At 53.3% G+C, this 18398-nt stretch overlaps 1 long non-coding RNA gene across 5 annotated transcripts; it reads right to left on the bottom strand.

Annotated features, from left to right (window-relative positions):
- Positions 1-245: 245 nt before the first annotated feature.
- On the bottom strand, positions 246-17697 carry LOC308652522. 5 transcript variants are annotated; one of them, XR_014022807.1, is made up of 6 exons: positions 16646-17697; positions 7302-7491; positions 7134-7167; positions 3539-4542; positions 2925-3111; positions 246-1918 (listed from the first exon to the last, which is right to left on the bottom strand). It is a non-coding gene; the product is annotated as an uncharacterized lncRNA (long non-coding RNA). The 5 variants fall into 5 exon arrangements; XR_014022808.1 differs by lacking the exon at positions 7302-7491 and having other exon boundaries at positions 16646-17693; XR_014022811.1 differs by lacking the exons at positions 7134-7167; positions 7302-7491; positions 16646-17697 and having other exon boundaries at positions 3539-3579; positions 4423-4616.
- Between the last annotated feature and the right edge of the window lie 701 nt (positions 17698-18398).

Genomic DNA, 18398 nt, shown 5'->3' with positions numbered 1-18398 from the left:
CTCTGTGAAGACCCATCTAGGGGACTCTCCAAAGGGAGCAGCGGCGTGTGTCCTGCGTGACCCTGGCAGCCTGGCCTGACCCTCTTGGGGGTGGGAGGCTTCTGGATGCTGGTTGCCATGGAGACGGGGGTGGGCTGCTTAAAGATGTATATACTGAGCTTGCTGCCCAGGCTGGTCCCAGAGATGCAGGCCCTGGGTTGGCAGATCAACCTGATCCCTTTGAGAGAAGGGCAGGAAAAGGCTAGTTTTCCTTATTTTTTCCTTTTTATTTTGAAAAGCTTCTTGCACACACGGGGGGGGGGGGACAGAGTGTGTGGTCAGGAGTCAGGAGCCCAGCTACGGCAATCGCCAGCCCTCAGCCATGGACACCTCCTTCCCCTCCTCCCCTTCTCTCCTCCCAGACTATTTTGAAACAAATTCCTGACGTTGGTTATTTCTTTTGCAAATATTTCTGTATATGACTCCCAAGAAAAAATTTCTTTTTACCTCCTCCACTCCTATAAACAGTAACTTTTTACTGACCTACGTCCCCAGTCCAACAGTGATTTTTTTTTTTTTTTTTTTTGGTACTGGGGATTGAACCCAGGGGCACTTAATCCCTGAGCCGCCACATCCCCAGCCCTTTTTTATAATTTTATTTTGAGACAGGGTCTGGCTAAGTTGCTCAGGGACTTAGCTAAGTTGCTGAGGCTGGCTCTGAACTCATGATCCTCCTGCCTCGGCCTCCCGAGCTGCTGGGATGACAGTGATGTTTTTAATATCAGCAAATATCTGATCAGGATTCCATTTTCTCTAGTTGTCTCGTCAATGTTTTCTTTATAGTTGGGTCCAAATGGAGCTCATAGATTTGGAGGATATTGAGAAACTAAGTCTTCATGGAAACTGTCCCTATTAGATGAGGTGTGTCCTTCGTCTCTCTTAATCTTTAGGTTCTTCCCCTCTCCATGTCTTCCCTTGTAATTTTTTTTGTTGGAGCAACAGGGTTTTGTGGAGCTTCTGGGGGGTCTGGATTTTGCTTGGTGCGCCCCCTGAAGGATCTTCTCTGTCCTGTGCTTCTTATAAGTTGGTAGAGCTGGAAGCTCACTTAGACCCCTGTTTGATTTCTCTTTGACTATTTCCTAGTCTCGATATTTTGGATTCCATTCATTCAGGGCCCAAGCTCTGGTTAGCTTTCTCCATGACGTCAGCCCCCAGCACCACTGTGCGGTGACTACTCTTGTTGATGTTCAAGCTGTCCCTTTCGGCCAAGCCTCTTCGTGTGGTCTCCTGTATCCTCGTGGATTTGACCCCAGTAGTCGTCAACACCTGCCTTGCTTCCCAATGACAAGATGTTCCCAGTTCACCTGCAACATCTCTTGCCGCCGATCTGGGAACTGGCCACTTCTCCACGGAGCCCTGAATTCTAATGGACAGTGGTGTTTAGAGACCATAACCCCGGGTGACAGGGTGCTCACTGCACACACAATGAGTCGCTCTGTCTCATTCTCCGTGGAGGGAGCCAGCAAACATTCGCTCCTGTCTACAAGGCGCATGAGAGCTTCCAGTTCAAGCCACAGGTCTTCACCTCATCTCTGTGATCTCACAGGTCCTCTGCTTTCTTCCATGACACGTGATCAAGTCTGGTGTCTAAAAGCAAAGTCCCCCACTGTGTCTCCCATCAAGCTGGGAGCGTGTGAGGAAGCCCTTAAGTCTCCCATGGGCGTGAGCCTCGGTTCTTCCACGAGGCTGCTCTGGGAGAAGCCCACTTCCTGGTCCCCAAGAGACCACGCAGCCCCTTCCAACATCCTGAGTGCGGATCCTCCCATCCAGCTGGTTTCCTTCCTGGCTGCACTCTGGAGTCTCATGCGGAATTATAAAACCTTCCGATGCCAATCCCTGTCCCCATAAATCACAGGACAGAATCTCCGGGGCTGGAACCCTATAATAAAAAATATATATATTTAAAAAAAATGTTTAGTTGTAGATGGACATAATATTTTATAATTTATTTTATTTATTTTTATGTGGTGCTGAGGATCGAACCCAGTGCCTCACACATGCTAGGCAAGCGCTCTACCCGCTGAGCCACAACCCCAGCCCCCCAAGATATATATTTTTAAATGAAGTCCAGGTAATCCTAAAGTGCAGCTGGGCTGAGGGTCACTCTGGTAGTCCTTGCTTCTCAGCAAAGTGGATAGTAGACCAGCTCTGCCGTGGAAGCCCATTAGCTTCAGTTTGAATTCTGAGGCTGCCCATTTCAGGCTATGAGATTCCTGGACCAGCTGAGCAACAGAAGTTTCTACAATCACCCAAATGATCTAAATATGCACTGTTCGGCGTGGTGGCCACTGACCACACAGGACTACCGGGCACTTGAACTTGTTGCTAGTACCCCCTGTCCAGTGAATTTTTAAATATATTTAATCTTATCTAATTTATGCCAGTGGCTAGCAGCTACTGTCTTGGACCAGGTTGCTCTCGAAAATCACCTCCCGTCTCCCAGCTTCCTACGGTAACAGGGAATAATGAAGGGTTATTTCACCGGGAAATTGTGGGGATTAGAGATAATGTATATAAAGTGCCTGGTGCACACGAGGCAGTCCATAAAACACTGCTTATTTTCTTTATTAACGTCAGCCTGCCACTCTTAAAAAAAAAAAATAATAAAGCAAGCCTGGATAAATGAGGGCTCAGAAACACCCCACCACAGAGGCTAAAGATCCCAAGCTGTTCCAGAAAAACTCTTGGAAAACAGCCCTGAGTTGCAGAAGTCCGATTGCAGCAGGAGGTGATCGGTTACAAGGGCTCTGTTTCATTGCAGCCCTTGCCGCAGCTCAATAAATTAAGCAATCACTCCAAATAACATGTTGCTTTAATCCCCTCCCTTGGCACCGGTTCAAGTTGTTTGGGGTTTACATCAGCCCAAGCCCTGAAAGGCCACTCACGGTGTCCTTGTGCCTCTCTCCCCCCTGATTCATCAGCCGGCTCTGGAAACAGCGTTGCAGCCTCCTGATTGGCAGGAGAGCGGATGCCAAGCCAAGCAGGTCTCCTTTTATCAGAACCGGAGTCTCTTCCATCCTCTGGCCTTGACACGCCGCACGGTTCCTCGGCTGAGATTTCTGGCAGGTCCATCTGCAACCGAGACAGAGACACCTCTCAGCCGCCGGCCGGGTTCTGGGCGTGGACAGCCAACGCGCCGTGGCTTTTCCATTCCCATCCCTCTCTCTCTAGTGGTTTACAATCTCACAGCAGAATTTCGTTTCCCCTAGAAACTTGGCATCAGAGGTGTCAGCCTGGGAACATATTTGTTTGTGTAAATTAAAAAGAAGAATATGTTTTGACCATATTTAACTTCTAACCGTGCTGGAGAAATAAATACTGGCTCTCACAGTGCTTCTTGCTGCACAGTTCTGGCTCACCTCCCCAAACCCTGTCTTTGTTTATAAAACCCAAAACTACCGAATGCTCCGAATGGCTCTTCTCCTAGGAAAGCTACAGGGTCAACCTCGGAGGCCACGTCCGCCCCCAACCTCAGCCCACAGTAGAAAGTTCAACTTACCTTTTTGGGAATTTTTGGCTTCCGGCCACACGGCATCCTTGCTGGGGTAGGAAAGGGTGTCAGAAACAGGTCCCCCCACGTGACTTGTTTAGGGGCTCGAGAATGCTACTGTGTTTTTAAAACTACACTGGGCAATAGTGTAGATTTCAAATGCATATATTTTCTGAGAGAGAAATTGCACTTCTAGGAATTTATCCTAGGTGGGTAAAGCAAAATCCTGGAGCGAACACAAATGTTAGCCAGTAGGGGACAGGTCAAGTGTGGTGGGATGCTGGACCCCGATAGAAGGATGAGGTGGGGCTGAGTGCTGTGTGGTCTGCAGATATGTTTGAAATGCCCTTGCTCTTGATCTTTTTTTTTTTTTTTGGTACCAGGAATTAAACCCAGGGGTCCTTAACCACTAAGCAACACCCCCAGCTCTTTTTAAAATGGTTTTATTTTGAGATAAGTTCTCCCTGAGTTGCTTAAGGTCTTGCTAAGTTGCTGAGGCTGGCCTCTAACTTTTGATCCTCCTCCCTCAGCCTCCCCAGCCGCTGGGATTACAGGCACGAGCCCACCATACCCTGCTGAATCTTCTTCACATTATGAGCAAAAAAAAAAAAAAAAAAAAGGCACGCATCTGACCATGCTTACAAAATGCATGGAGATTGTACAAACTGCTCATAGTGGCAACCTCAGTGAGGTTGGAGTTAGAGAAAATTGCACAGGGGCCTGTTTATTTCCTACGTTATTCTCTTTTGTACTATTTTCCTTAACCATAGGGCGGTGTAACTTTTAAATTTGGGGATAATTAAAAAACATAAAATGGTGCCTTAAAAAAAAAATCACTTCTACACTCGGAGTCGGAGCAGTGTAATTCAATGACACTTCTTTTTATTACACACCTGTCAGGAGAATGGGGTGGGGGGACGGGCAGAGACCGTGTCTGGCTCGTAGATGACGAAAGGGCTCCAGGGTCCACTGGGCACAGGAGGCCATGAGGAGCGCAACAGGTGGATGAGACCCTGCAGAGACCGGAGGAGCTGCGAGGCTTCCTCTTCTCGCCTCATCGAGTTCCGTCTCCCTCCCTCCCGGAGCCCTTCCCAGGTGAGCCGTACGCCCCTTCCCGCCAAGGTTTCTGGTGTGATGCACCCTGGGGGTCCCCCACACTTGGGGGCTCTGAATCTCTGGGTGTCGGAGTGAAGGACATTGTGAATCCTGGGGCTGAGATCCAGGTGGGCACAGGAAGTGAGGCTCACTGGGTGGGTGGAGGCTGTCCTCCGAGGAGGACAACGGGCTCCGTCTCAGGCTGGCCAGATCAGCTGTCATGATGGGCTGCTGGCATCTGTCATGGCCACCTGCTTCTGTTGGGCATCCCTGGTCCCCTCTGGACTGCTTGCTGCTCAGCGGGTCTCTGTCCTTCACACTGCAGCCCTGTCACCCGCTGGGGTCTCGGAGGATACTCAGAATCCAGGACAAAATGGTGTGGCCAAATAAAACCACCGTGAGCTCTTAGGGGAGAAGGCTTAGGACAAGCGGTGATTTATTTATATTTTTTGTAAGTGCTTAGAACCGGCCTGTCATCCGGGGTCATCTTATTTTTGGAGATTCAAATGAAATGGCCTTAAATTTTGTCCCACATTCCACAGGGGACCCAGCAGTCCTTGGAAGCTTTCCTGGGATTAGAGGTGAGAGGTGTTTCTGTCTCCCCGGCACCTCGGGCCTACATTCCTGCATCTGCTGAATCAGGGCTGCTCGGGCACCTGTGGCTGGCCTCGGGGCAGGGCTGGCTTGGTGGACGTGGAACCCATGCAGTCACAGGGTCGTGCCCGGCTTAACGCTCGGCTACGGCCACCTTGAACTTCTTAATGTTTGAACCAGAACTCTGCATATTCATTTCACCCTGGGTTCCCCCAGATCACATACCTGGTCCTGCCTCATTCAGAGTGATTCTTGTTCCATCCACAAGTGACCCGCTCGAGGCAAAAGGATGACCATCACCCACCCCGGACCATGGGAACCTGATGGTTTGGACAACATTTTCTCTACTTTTAGATATGGTGGGAAATTTCCATAATACAGTTGAAAAGACCTGGTCCCAAAGTTCCTCAATATGTCAAACACAGGGTTGCCCTATGACCTAGCAAGTCCGCTCCCTAGCTCCATGCCCCAGAGAAATGAAGATTGTGCCCACACAAAACACACACAAATGTCCAGAGTTATATTATTTATAATCACCCAACGTGGAGACAACCTTTATGTCTATCAATTGACAAATGGAGAGACAAGCTTTGGTATGTCCATACAACAGAATATTATTCAGCCACAAAAAAGAATGAAGTTCTGATATGTGCTACAACATGGCTGAACTTTTGAGACCTTTATGCCATGAGAAGAGAGCCTGACCCAAAGGAGCACATGTTATATGATTCCACTTATATGAAATGTCCAGAAAAGGCAAATCTATAGAAACAAAAGTAGATTAGTGATTGCCCAGGGTCAGGGGTGCTGGGGGATGTGGGGGATGGGGGTGGACTGCTATAGGACTCAGATTTCTTTGTGAGGAGATGATAACGTTCTAAAATTCACTGTGATAGTGCTTGTGTGATTGAGCATGCCCAAAGCCATCAAACTGTACACCTAAAACGTGAATGGATGTTACGGGAATTATATCTCAATAAAACAATCAACAAGGGACGCCCTGTTCCCTGACTCTCCTGCTAGTCATCCTCTGGCTGTGGCCTCCAGCCCCGGGACCCTCCTTCTGCCTGCAAGCATGTGCCTTTGACTTCCCCTGCCTGGAGACCTTTCTGTACTTGAAAACATTTTTCTTTCTCTATTTTCATTCCCAATTCAAAGAAGGGCTTTCCACAGTCAAAGTGCCCTCTGTAGTAGTATTCTAAACTACGACCCTTACTTTTCTCTTTAAAAATTACTGCGGGAACTGGAGTAAGTCCCCCAGGGTGTTCTAGGACAGCAGTTAGTCACCAGTAAGTCCTAATAGGTGTGACTTCTAAGAGCTCAGAACTTCCCCAAGGGAGCTAGAGTCAACTCAATCTCTCCAGAGACAGTACCCATCTGCTCAGAAATGTGACTCTGAGTCACCTCACAGGTGAGGAGAGAACACTGCAGGGGCCAAGTCATGTTGGTCTTACTGAAAGGCAGGCTGTCAGTGTGGAATGGAGATGGGCCAACCATGGCCTTCGGCCCACTCCTTGTTTTTATAAATAAAGTTTTATTGGAACACTGGGCCACAGCCATTCATTTCTGTACTGTCTGTGGCTCTGCTTGAGTTACTGTGGCAGAGTTGAGCAGTTGCGGCAGTCTGCAAAGCCTCCAATAGTTACCAGATGGCCATTTACAGAAAATGTCATGGACACTTGAGATGGGAGATTTGGACTGGAGCCCCAGCCTGTCCATGCCAGGTGTGAACTTGGACAAGTCTGGTCATCTCTCCGAGCCCATTCTCTTATCGGTAAGCAGGGGCCAGTGTTAGTACCTCCCATCCCTGTTAAACTAAAATGACTTCACACACGTAAGGTGCTTGGTACATGCAAAGCACCCAACTCACGTTGATGGTGACGACGTTATTTAGAAAACGAAGAGTGACACTTACTTCATAAGTTGTCATCTGAAGTGACGGATCACGCCTGTGAGAACGTTTGTTATTATTATAACTATCCAAAAGGTTTTTGAGACGGTTCTTTGCTTCTTGGAATCATTTACACTTTGGAGTTTTGAGAGTGTGGCTGAGTTTCAATTTCAGAGGAGAAAGGATCCTTACCTTAAACCCTCTCATTTGACAGACAGTCCAGGAAACTGACCCCTGACCTTCAGCTGGGTCTTGAACCTGCTCAGAATGAAGACCTGAGGATTGTCTGCTGGGCACCAGCCTCTTCCCCAGTAACGAGTCCCTGGGACTCTGGCCTGTGTGCCCTTAAGTACTTGTGTTGCCTTCAAGCTCCCACCAGCACCTGTGGGACAGGGAAAACCTCGGCACTCCCAGGGCTGTCCAGGAGCCAGCGGGGGTGGCCAGAACTGAGACGGCAACGGCAACCTGCTTTCCAAGAAGGCGTCGATGAAGGAGGGTGGTTTGGGAATAGCCTCCACTTCACCAGCTTTGGCTCACAGCTCTTAACTGAGCACCTAATACAGGCTAGGACCCAGAGACAGAGCCATGAGGGAGACGTGGGCTCCACCCTCCGCGGCCACGTGGCCTGCCTTCTCAGGGGAGCAAGGAGCAAATGGGCAGCACAATCTGCAACGGCCTTCAGTTCTCCTGGGGATTCCAACTGTCCTGCAGATGCTGTGGACGGACCCTGCTGTGTGACATACCGACAGCTTGGGAAACAGGCTTGGCAACCTTCCTGGTGTCCCCAGCCTCTGTGGTGACCACAGTTCACTTTATAATAATAGTTCACCTTGATTATCAGGGGACAGCTAAGACCCAGCCCGAGAGTAACTGCTTTCTCAGTTCTTTATAGAGATGTGGGTCCATTCCCTCCTCACTGCGCCCCTCTGGGTGCCCCATTATTCTAGACAGAGAAACCGAGGCACAGAGACATGTCCCTCACCAGAGGCCACACAGCCGGTCAGCAGCCACGCTCAGATTCAGACACGGGACAGCTGGCTCCCGGGGACTACGTTCTTGACCGGCCCTGGGTCCCGGGAGCTGACACCTTACCGAGGTGCACACACGAGTGGCATCTTCCCCATGACGGGGGACTGTCCATTACTTGGCCTGCTCTCGTGCCACCTCCCCTGGTTTCAGGGAGAGCCCTGGGAGGGCAGGGGCCATGTCACACCCCTGCCCCACCTCCAGCGCCTGGCCCAGTGCCCGCACGCAGCAGCAGGCCTTTAACAGATCTGCCCCAGGCAGGAGGCAGCAGCCGAGGATCCGACTCAGAACCGACAGCCACAGTCCCCGAGTTTCAAGCCTGCCTGGCCTAAAGACAGGTTTGGGGGACTCCCCACCTGCTCAAGGGACCACCCTGCCTGGTCCTGGCTTTTCTCAACTGGGGTCCTCTCCAGATGTGGGCAGAAAGGCAGAGAAGGGGCTCGATGGCCCAGCCCCCACCCTGAGGCTGCAAGGCAGGGGCAGGGGGTGTGTGCCAGCAGCTGGGCCAGCAGCTGTCCATGGGCCTCTGTACCGGCGCCAGCTGGGCCCCTCTGCCACCCCCCACCCCATGACACAGCAGAAAGTGAAACCGCAGTGGCCTGCTGGCTGGACTCAGTGTCCCCGGCTGCTTTCCCGCAAAACCAGGGTCCTGGGGGGTGGTGGCCCTGCACTGCCTGGCCTGCTGGACGAGGTCCCGGTGGCCAAGGGTGCCGTGGCACCCCCACCCACCGCAAGGCCCCCTGCTTCTGTGTGAGTCTCCTTAACTGGTGGTGCCCCGCGGGCCTGCCAGAGGCCTCCTCTCCTCACTTCCCCCTGAGGAAACCCGGGTGCAGGGAGGTGCCCTGGCCAAGAAGCAGGGTGCTGGGTCACGTGACCCCAGGATGGACACAAAGCAGAGCTATGGGTGGGTGTGGGCGAGAGGGGCCTCTAGTGCTGGTGAGCAGGGACGGGAGGGTCCACCCCACAGCCGGGGCCTTCTCCTCCCCCTCCCCCTCCCCTCCCTCTCCCCTCCCCCTCCCCCACCAGCTACAAGGTGCAGGGAATCCCCAGGAGAGAGAACAATTCCTTAAAAAGTGGATGTGAGACAAACCCCCATCTGGACTTCTGCCCCACCTGTATTATATTTGCTTCTTATTTGTCTTTTGAGAAACCCACTCTTTTTTTGTTTACATAAATTGATGTGAAAAAAGTCCTATGCTCCTACCCTAACTGGAAACCTAGCTGATTGCCACAAATAGAAATTAGCTGCACAAAGAAGTACCTATTAGAATAACATCTCTAGGGGCTGAGGCTGTAGCTCGTTGGCACGGTGCTGGCTCACCCTGTGTGAGACGCGGGGTTTCATCCTTAGCATGGCCTAAAAATAAGCAAATAAAATAAAGGCATGCTGACCACCTATAATTACAAAAAATAAAAAAAATATAACACCTTGACCCAGTTACCACTCAAAATCATTGGGTATGCTCAAGAGACTTGAGAAACTTGTGAACCAACCTGTGGGTTTCATGCATGAAGAACGAGAGGCCCAGAGAGGTTGAGTCACTTCCCTGGGGTGACACAGTAAGACAATCACAGAGCTTGGGCTGGAATGCAGGTGTGGCTGCTTCCATAAACCCGTGCTCACTGCTAGGCTGTCTCCCGTCCCATCTGAGTAGACTCCGTGGGTTAGGAAACGTTAGTATCCATCCTATCCAGGTTTCATGCATTAACTTCCCCATTTTCAAAATTTTCAAACCTTCAGAGCTTGTGTGTCACTTGAGCTCATGACAACACTGGCTGCGTCCAAAAACTTTTTGAGGATAGAGCAGAGGTGTGCCTCCCCCCACCTTGGTGGATGGGGAAACTGAGGCAGCGAGTGGGAAAGCGTCCTGACTTAGGGAGTTGGCAGGAGGGCAGGACTGCCAGGGGCCCCCTGCCAAGGTCCCGGAGGCCCAGCTGGAAGACCAGCCTCGTCAAACAGGTAGCACTTGTTTTTATTTCTCCCCTGCACCCCCCACCCCCTCCCCCCGCCCCCTGCAGCGGCGGACTCCAGCCACTGGCACCTTTTTTTCCTAGGCCCCATCTCAGGCTGTGCCCCTGGAGGGCAAAAAAGCGTGTTTAGCAACCAGTGTGTGTGCGGATGGCGTCCTTTTGTGTCTCGTGGTACCAGTCTGAGCCCAGTGAGGGGAGAGCTCCCAGGGAGCCCAGGAGCTATGGCAGAGTCTGGGGAACACCTCTGTCTCTTTGAGCTGCTGGAGGAACTCAGATCTGCACATCTTCCAGGCCCAGGGACCCCGAGGAATACTGCAAGAGCAATAAGGATTTTTAGGGGCATTATGATAGTGGAATGGAAACACATCTGCCCCCAAAAGTCCCTCATTTTCCCTGCGGTAACCAACCAGCCGGCAGGAAACGCTGGTTCTTAGAGCACCAAGAGCCAAGACTAAAAAGGAGGAAAACGGACAAGGTTAGAGGGAGCTTCTACAGTGGGTGCTTCCGGGGAGTGCGGGGGAAGGAAGCGTGTCAGGGTGGCAATGGTGGGCTGCACGTGACTCCACGACGCAGCTTCAGTTCAGAGGCACCCCCTTCCATACCCTGAGGACCCCACAGCAGGTTCTGGAAACGGTCACACGGATTATTCCCTAAAGTTGGGCCATCTGCAATGTTGCGCCCAGATGCCAAACGATCATTCCAAACCCTCCCTGATGACCCACGCCAACAACCACATCCATCAAGATGCCCCCTCTGCACCGTGGGAAGGCGCTCAGCTTGGGGACCCCGGTGAAACCATCTGGAAGGTGAGCAGCTAGTTCCGAGGCCAGACGGCTCGGGTAGGGAAGCCTGATGGTTATCGCCGACAGGGTAAAGTCACTGCCTGGGTCGCGGTGCTCCTCTTGTGCTGGCCACTAAGTTCTGAGGATTTAGGGATTTGGGGGACAAATGATCTCAGAGGTCTTTGCAGAGAAGTGTCCCTGTGGCCAGCCAGCGCCCAAGGGCCCTGAAAGGGTTAACCCCTCCCAGCAGCTGACACCCGAGAGGAGGAGGCTGTTCGCTGGCCTGGCGAGCTGGCATATCACACTGGGCCATCTCAGAGAAGAGAGGGGCTCAAACAGCCTCTGTCAGTTCTGTGAATGGATGTGGCCTTATCGCTGTCAGGAGGAAAAACGGGGTGAAAAGCCAGCCCAGCACATTCCCGGGGTGCTCGCTGGCTCCCTGGCACCCGCCGCGTGGCCCTGAAGCTCTGGCAGAGACTCCAGGCATCTGGGCCAGGCCTGAGAGGGAGTGATCCTATCCCTGCCATGTGACGGCGGCAAACCCGGCCCAGATCTCCCCTTTCAGGCAGCACCTAAAATATTCTCTGGGTGAACCTGAGACTAAATATGGCATGTCCCACAAGCGCCTGGTGGGGACCTTTTAATGCCATCTTAAGATACAGTCAGGAACCCACGAGGCCTTTTGGTGGCCTAGAGTCCAGTTACCGGGGCCAAATGGGAGTCCCAGGGCTTTGGCTGACTCAGGGCTGAGCCCAACTTCCCGGAGCAGGCACGTTCAATGCCAAGGCACGGCGGGCTGCAAACCTTTTCCCTGTAGATTTTAGCCCAGAAGGCCCACCCCAAGGTGGCTCAGATGTGAGCCCCCTTCTCTGTCCATCTGGCCCTCCTTCCGGGTCCTCCCAGGGCTTTCTAGGGCCTTCTCTGCACTTCCAGGCTCAAGTCCTGCCCCTGCTGGCCTGGATCTGCCTGCCAGTCTGATGACAGGAGTCGGCCCAGCTCCCAGGGTGGGTGGGAGGCTCCTGGGGCTGAAGAAAGATAGCAAACAACTGCACGGCCACTTAGATGTGCTCCAGGGGGCTGCGCCACGCTGCCCACCCCAGAGAGAAGGATCGCAGTCCTAGACAGAGGCTGCCAAGGCCCAGTCCGCAGGGGAAGCCCTGTGCGCTCAGAGTGGGTCTGCTCCGGGCCTGTGGGGCCCCCCCATCTGTTTCTGAGCATTTGGAAATCCGCAATGAGCAAAGTGGGGTTCTGCACGCTGACCGCCAGATCACCAGGTTACTGCCCTGGGGAGCCAAGCAGCCCACCTCATGGCTGAACCGGAGGTCATCTTGGTCCTAGGAGGAGGGAGCTTTAGGCACCTGTCTGGGATGTGTGTGGGCTCTTGGGCTCTGGTAATGGCGACAAGGCCGTGTCTGGGCCTGGGCTGGCAGCGGTCCAGGCTGTCTTGGGCACAGAAGCCAACAGGCCCTAGCACTGAGCTCAAGTAGGAGTCTAGCATTGAGCCTAGCTCGCTGCATGCATCTGAGGAAACTTCCACAGCCCGCTGAGCTGCTGACCAGGCTCGCACTGGCCACTCACTCTTCTCCCTGCCTAGGCCTAGTCCAGAAAAGCCTAAACACGCCATGGCTCCCGTCTCCCAGAGCATTTTAAAAATGGCCTTCGTGACATCTTGGCATCTTCCAGGGAGTCCCTTATGCAGTGGTGCATCCAGTCGGGGCCACTCGCCGAGGGCAACAGTTTACTTTGTGGTTCCAAAAACTCAAGATGTTTTATATAAGAAAGAGGATATAAAATCAGAACCTTTGTTTTCAAACGTTCTAAGTATTTGTCTGCATCCCATACGACTTGGGATATTGAGAAGGCAGCATCTGAACACTGACTGCTTTGGAAAGAGACCCTGAGCGGGGGAGGGGGGCTGGGTCTGGCAGGGGGGTGAGAGAGGGACCCCAAAGTCAACTCCCTGGAAGCTCCACTCTCTCCCTGGAAAGGCCTGAAGCTTACAGTTGTTTACATCACGCCGTAGGCATCCGTGTTGTTGCTTGTAATTTATTTTCACCTCATTCCAAATCGAACAAGCAAAAAGAATTTTATATTTTCCTGTGTTTGGTGGGCAAGACAGAAAATTCCAGCATAAAGGAACTCTGGTCACCCATGTTTTGTTTGGGCATACACACATTTTCTGGCAAGTGACTCCAAGTACAGAGTTTGTCTTAACTTTTCACTAAACTAATTTTTATCCCCAGGCCTAAAATAACTGTATTTTAAGCCACAGTCCAAATTAAGGGAGGGTGATCTACCCACCTCGGAAGCTCTAAGTTGATCAGCTTTAGAATTTCTTGTTCTGAATGTTAGAGTTGGTTTGTGCCATCAATGCATGCTTTATTTTGAAGAAAGTATCATTTTTTTTATTACAGCCTCGTCTCTATTTTACCCCCAACCATATTTTTTCCTTCTATCAAAATATTTTTCCTGTATGCCTTGTTTATTGCTAAGAACTAAATTCAAAGTTGCTATTTTTGTTCTCTATCTCAGCACTTCTTTGGGGGTGGGGAAACAGCAACTACTTAGTGAAATTTCACACACACAGAGGCAAAAGGAGAAAAGTTCAAATGTGTTTAGCGTATTCAACAGTTGCATGTTGGATATTTTTAAAATTATTATTACTGGGGGAGGGTGGCAGTAAAAATATAAAAATCAGGGAGGGTCCTTTGCTGAATTAATGAAGAACCCTCCCTGCAAAATACTAATTTATGATCTCTTCTCTATACTCCTTTTCCTGTTTGAAAACTGGGGGGGGGGGAAGAAGTTTGCTAAATGTATTCATAATTACATGCACGGTTTCAGAGGGCTGGATTTAGGCAATGCCTGTGCTTTGGGAACGCTCACCATTAAAGCAGAAATCGTTTCACATTTAGCACTAAATTCCGTCTGATTTTCCACACTTAACAATTCAGTAATTTTAACATTCGGCTTCATCGCCTCAATTATAGCTCAGTATCTTGGCACAAAGTTCAGTGTTCCGGCCTCGTTAATTCACGTAAAACACCCTATTTGTAGACGTATCATTAAAGGCTAATTTGGTGAGATATCCTTATTTAGCAAAGCAAATAGGATTTGACAGTCAGCTCGGGGTGGCGATTCAGCAAAGCACAAACACAATTCACAATGTGACAATTTCCCATGGACGAGCCACGCTGGAATTGTGGACTCCTGAGAATTGTGCTGTTTCATCGTGTCCCATAATAAAGAGAAAGAACTCTGCAAGTGAAGAACTTTTTGCTAGGGTAGCACAAACCTCCCCTGTGTGTCCATGTGCCACGTCTATCAAATCACCACATCTTCCACCCTGGGACTCTGCTGTTCAAAAGTTGTTCAGGGACAGCTCCATTTTCTATTCCCTGCTGTGAGCACTTCATTAAAAATAATTTAGGGGGCTGGGGATGTGGCTCAAGCGGTAGCGCGCTCGCCTGGCATGCGTGCGGCCCGGGTTCGATCCTCAGCACCACATACCAACAAAGATGTTGTGTGCGCCAAAAACTAAAAAAAAATAAATATTAAAAATTCTCTCTCTCTCTCTCTCTCTCCCCCCCCCCCTTTAAAAAAAATAATTTAGGCTTCAGGGATGCCTATATAGGTTGCAACTGGAGATCAGATTCAGTGAGAAGCACTACAACTTCATAATGTTCAAGTCCTGGGGTGGAGGGGGGCATTCAGTACTCCCCACTAGCCTTGCCTTAGAGACTCCCCCTGAACACATGATGCACACTTTATAAAATGCCTTCAACAAAGAGTCAGCAAAGAATTGCAAGGAAAACTGCGATTCCAGGTGGAAGCCAGAAGCAGCCTGCTCCCTTGAAATCTAATGTCATCGCGATTTATGAGCTCATGGTATTTTATTTGGGGGGGGGGGAGGTTCAGATACTTGAATACAGCCAGCCCACGTGTCGCTCATCCCCCGCGGGTCCTGTCCACTACAACATCTCAGCAAGCCACGGTGCGGCTGGGTTGAGGGGGAGACCTTGTGCTTTCCACCTTCTGGTATCTCTTTGGCCTCCCGGGAAAGGAGAGGCCCTGGAAATCACAGCGGGCTCAGCAAACCCAGAAGACACTTGCAGATCAGCACGCCCCCGCCCACCGGCCTTTTACTTTTGGGAGAGTGACGAGCCTCCTGCTCTCCAGCCTCTCCACGCACGCAGCCCCGGGGTGGTGGGGTGTGTCTCGGCCCCCACCCTCCAGTGGCAGCCGGGGCCTGAACCGCTCGCTGCAGAGCATGACCCCAAAAGCGGGACTTTGTGGGCCAGTTGGATAAAACATAAACACATCTCGCCCTCAAAACCCCGATTCTGGGCCCACCGCCTCGGAACCTTCCTCCCGAAGTGAGTCCCCTTCACAGCTCACCGCGCGGGGCAGGCTGCCCGACAGGCAGGATTTGGGAGAATCCTGGATAATTAAAGGAATCATGGCTGGCTGCCCCCTCAGGAAAACCAGGGAGTCGCTGTGGGAGGGAGGGGCGCATTTGTCCACTCCATGGAGCGTCCTTTACCTCCGGGGGACAGCCAAACACTCGGGCCTGAAAGCGTCCCCCAAATACCAGGGGCTCCCCCAAAGTCCTTTAGCAACGCATAAATCCAGTGTCTGAGGTGCTGCTTAAGCCCCACCCCCCCACCCCCAGCTAAATAAAGTTTAGATATTTATGCCCTTAATTGTCACTCATTAAAGTCAAATTTGCTGCTCGTCCAGATGGGGAGAAATTATTTCCACCTTAATAGCTCAATTAGCCTTCAGGTTCCGGAAAGACCACCCTCCCGAGCACACCTTTTCCCCCCTACTTAACCCCCCTCCCTTTTTCACAACTTCTCCTAAAAATAAATTATAAATATGGATGTGTCCTCAGAGGATCCGAGCGGCACATTCCAACGCTCCCCTCGGTGGGGACTGGAAGCAGGAGAAACCAGAAACGCCACCCCCCTCCCAAATCAAAATGCCTTTCCTTTTTCTTTTTTTTTTTTTTTCCCCCTCTAACTTTTTTCTTTTAAATTCTAACTTGGCGTCGTCTCGGGCCCAGACACCCCGATCGGCACCCCGGAACCGAGTTCTTCTTTATTTTACTCCTGTCCAGAGAGGCTGAGGCCAACGTGCTATGGCCGCCTGCTCCCAGAGGGAGGGGGCGCCTAACTTTATTCTATGGGGGGGTGAGATGGTAACTCTCTGGGGACTGTCCTCCCGGCATTCCGGAGTCCCCGGGGCCGGTCCCCCGAGGCGCGCGCGGCCCCCGCCGCCCGTGCATGTCCGGCCCCGGGAGCACGTGGAGTGGGGCGCGGCGGGCGGGCGGCCTGCTCTCGGCACCGCATTGATATCGGGGTCACGCAGCGAGTCAGTTTCCCGAACGGGCTTTCCGGGGTGGGGGCGGGGTGCTGGCTTTCTACCGCCTCGCTCATTTCCAAGCCCCGGCATTATTAGAGGGGGTGGGGGGCTGCCTCGCCCCCGTCCCACCTCCTGGCCTAACACGCCCCTCTGGGGACAGGGCTGGGGTGGGGGAGCCCGGCCCCGCCGCCGGGGGTGGTGGCAGCGACCGCGATCGCAGCCCAGACAAGCGTCTCGCACCGGGTCCCGGGAGAGCCGCGCGCTACCCCCGCCGCCACCTTCCTGCTCCGGTTCCCACCTCCCCCCACCCCCAGGCGTCCACCCCGCACCCTGCCGCGACCCGTGCCGGGGCTCGGGGAAGGGTGCCACGCGGGAGAAACCGGGAAGACTCACCGCCGCCGCCTCCTCCCGGGTGCGGGGAGCCCCCGGGGCTGCGCCTGCCAGGGCTCGGGGCAGGCGTGCGCGGGGCGGGGTGCGCCCCGCGGGCCCCGCAGCCTCCGCCGCGATCGGAGCCCAGCCTCGTTTCCCTCGCCGCGGCGGGGTAGGGGGCACTTCCAGGGAAAAGCCGCCCCTCCCCAGACAAGATCCAAGTGATGGGCAGGGGGCGCAGAGAATCCTTTTCTGCAGAGAGCGCGGAGCCGACGGGGCTGCACCGGGCCTCCGCGGTCCGCGGCCGCCACAAAGCCGCGCCCCCGCCCCGCCGGCCCCCGCCCCTGCTCCCCGCCCCCCCAGCGCCCTATGGTCGGCCCGGGGCGGGGGCTGGGCCGGCCGGGTTGGCCGCGCTGGGGAGGCGGCGGCGGCGGCCCAGGCGGCGGGGCGGCTCCTCCCCGGCCCGGAGAGGGCGAGAGCCTGGAAGCCAGCGCCGCCCGAGGGGCGGGGGAGGTGGGGGCGGGGACGGGGACGGGGGGCCTTCCTAGAAACCCTCGCCAAATATAGTCTGCGGATAGGGGCATTCCTAGAAATGCGGCGGCGACGTCAGCCTCGACCCGTGGGGGCAGAGCCTGGGGTTCTCCAAATTGGGGGGACCGAGGAAAAGGGAGACTCCCCACTTCCAATGCCCCCATTGCTGGGAGAGGGAGCCGAGGCTAGGCTTCCCTTCTGGGGGGTGGGGGGCAAGATTCCTCTCAACGCACTGGAGGGATCCCTGAGCGGGGGTCCGCGGGGGTGCCCGAAATGGGGACGCATCCACTTAAGATTCAGACCCGCCCCCAGGTCTGCCCCCTTCTTTCAGGAACACCCACTGACGGTACCAGCAGGCGCTTTTAGCCCTTCCCCCAATTGCAGCACCCCCAACCCCCAGGTACAAACAGAGGCAGGAGCAGCATCAAGCCAGGTGGGCTCCCACCTCTTCCACCCACTCCTCGGCACTCCCTAACCTCCCGGGATTCTGCAGCCCTCTGGAAACCCCAGGTCCGAAATCGCAGAACTCCCCCAAATTCCAAACCACCTTAAGACCAGAAAATAAAGTTGTGTTTCCTTCTTCCCAATCCAGTGTCACTTTGTTAGTGCTTCCACAGCCCCTGGCTTTGAGGGGTGTGCTGGGAATGGGTCGGGGGTGGGGCCTGAAGGTCCACTTCCCACCTGGCAGAGATCTGACCTCTGGCGCTTACAACCCCACGCCCATAAGGTACGTTTGGCTTCAGCAGTGAGGGGAATGCCACTCCAGCTCAGCCCCCGCCTGAAATCCGCCCCACCCACACCGCTTCTCAGGGATCCCCAGATCCATTGCAGAAGCCGCTGCTTATCCAAAGAGGATCCAAATAACTGAGACATGACTTGTCCCTTTCCACCGCCCAGCCTCTCTGCGCGAAAACGTGACTGGACTGAGCCTCCCAGGATCATAAAAAATGTATTTGCTGTCCTCTGTTGGCCAACGGATGTCACACTCAGAAAACACATCACCCAACCCAGCTGGTGTTCTAAGGATTGTGGGGGAGGTTCCAGAGACCCCCTCCAGAGGGAGTGAGCCAGACCGCCCCTCCTCTCCCTCTGCCAGGCTGCACCACTGCCTGTTCTGCTACTTCGGGGTTCCTGTCATTGAATTCCCTGCACAGGACTTTGATTCACAGGCCCTGTGGCTCTTGTCCCCTACCCCCAGGAGCTGTTCATCCAATAGCAACCTGGAGAAGGAATCTGGCAAAAGAGG

Source organism: Spermophilus citellus (genome assembly GCF_964194105.1).
Source record: "Spermophilus citellus genome assembly, chromosome: 6".
NCBI classification, from domain to species: Eukaryota; Metazoa; Chordata; class Mammalia; order Rodentia; family Sciuridae; genus Spermophilus; species Spermophilus citellus.
This window is presented reverse-complemented; position numbering and strand designations above follow the sequence as displayed.